Here is a 2,241-nt window from a genome sequence, read left to right as displayed (position 1 = left end):
CAGTACAGTGCACCAAATCCACAGTGGCCACAATCCATGCCTCAAATGGTGGTTCAACCACAACAACAATGGTCCCAACCAATTTCCTCCATGCCAAATCAGCAGCAACAGTGGAACTCTACCAACTGGAGCCAACAACCAATAGTTCAAACAGGAGCTCTATATCAGAACCAGAACAGAGACCCCTCTGTACCAGCCCAGCCCGTTTATGCAGTGATTACAGAGACTCCTCAAAAACCTCCTGCCAGTGCCTCAGGAGGAGAAAGCTTGAAGGACTACTTATCCAACTCAGTTGCAAACATCAAAAAGGAGTTGATGGATGTGATTACAGAGCAGCTACAGACGCTGAAAGTGAACACCGTGAGCATTTCCAATGTTGCAGGAGCAGGAAGAGATGTGATGCGGTCAAATACTTGGTGTGGTAAGTGTCATCAAGCAGGCCATTTAGCCACTGAATGTACACGAAAACCAACTATTCCTGGGGCCTTCTGTTCCTACTGTTTGCGGAAGAACCATACAGAGGACATTTGCTCTCTGAAAGAGATGCATGATAGGAGAAGGAAGGAAGAAGACGTAAGATTCAACTTGCTGGAATCTAAAATGACAACACAGGATATTGGATCCAAGCCTAGAGAGTTTGGTCCTAATTTTGGACCCAGAAGATTTCCCTCTCAAAGTTACAGAGGAAGACAGTCTGGCGGTGGTCAGAGATCAGAAGTGGAGTGTTACTGATGCGGAGAAAAGGGACACATCTCACCAAATTGTCCAAATCCCAGAAGGTCAGTGGATTACAAGCCCTTATGCAGTCGATGCAAAGGAGAAGGCCACACTGCAAAAGATTGTCCAAGCCCAGCCCCAGTGAAAAACAGTGCTACTGATAGTCCGGCCAAGGCTCAAGAGCCTACCTCCAATTTAGTGGAATTGGAAGTTGCTGCCATAACATGTGCAAATAAGAAGGAACCACCTATCCAGAAAGAAAATAATCCTCCTGCCAGAACAGTGAAGTTCAATCTTCCACCAGAAGAACAGAACAGAACAGAGCCTAACAGTGCCGTACAGAGCACTACAGTGCCACAGAGAGTTACAAAGACAGTTACAGAGACAGGACCAGAGGTCCAGGAGACAGAAGAGGAGGAAGTGCCATAGGTGGCAGAAGAAGTTCCCATGATGCCCCTATTGGAAGAAAGAGGAAAAATGAAAATGGGTGTTGCCCCATTCCCTAACTGATTAGAGAAGCCAGTGGATCCTATTAAGGAATACGATCTGGTTAGAGATTTAGATACCTTTAAACCAAACCTCACATTTCGACAATTATTGATGTTGTCTCCCAGTTGCCGGAAAAGGTTCAAAAGTATACTGACAAGAAGACGTGGTTTAAGGATTGCTCCCTCAACAGTGACAAAGTCCAACGAAGCTCCAGAGCCTATCAAAGAAGTGGACGTGACTAACGCTTTCCTAGATCCGGGTACTCCAGAGATTGGCGTATGGATAGAAGGTTGCTTTATTGCAAATGCACTGATTGATGGTGGTTCATCAGTAAACATTATGATGGATGTTACAATGAAGGATCTAGGCTTACAAGGAGTGCAACCAACCCAATGGCTCATCAGACTGGCGGATCAGAGTAGAATCAAGCCTTTGGGTATTCTCCCATATGTGAAGACTACAGTGGCTAGAAAAGATTACTGGCTAACCTATTTGGTGGTGAAGCCAAACTCTGATGGTACATCCTATCCTCTGTTACTGGGCAGACCATGGCTTTTTGAAGCCCGAGCAAGGACGGATTGGTTCAAAGGAACCTTGACCTTAGGTAGAGGACCCAATAAAGTGGTGCTGAAGCTATATGGTTCTCAAAAAGGACATGGATCCACCTCCTTGGAATTATCTTCTGACTCCCCTAATGAGGCTACGGATGGAACGTCAGCAGACGAAGATGCTGTCAAATAGATCCTTCCCAAGAAAACAGTGGCACATTCCTTAACAGTGGATACTGTAAGCCGACTTCCAAAAGATGCAAAGCCATTATCAATGGGTGAATACTTCCTGCCTGAACCAGGAATGACTTCTGAAATCACTTCTGACAGTGAGATAGAAGCATGGATGTATTGCTCTCCCTGTTACATGGCCATAGCAGAGGCAGAGACAGAGGCAGGAGAGGAAACAGAGAATCTGTTCTTCTGTTACAGAGCTCCTACAGAGACAGAAACAGAAGCAGAAGCAGAGACAGAGACAGAAGAGGAT

This window comes from Lygodium microphyllum, chromosome 30, assembly GCF_053477565.2.
Source record: "Lygodium microphyllum isolate KBCC chromosome 30, Lygodium_microphyllum_v1.1.10, whole genome shotgun sequence".
NCBI classification, from domain to species: Eukaryota; Viridiplantae; Streptophyta; class Polypodiopsida; order Schizaeales; family Lygodiaceae; genus Lygodium; species Lygodium microphyllum.
Note: the sequence above shows the minus strand (reverse complement) of the source record.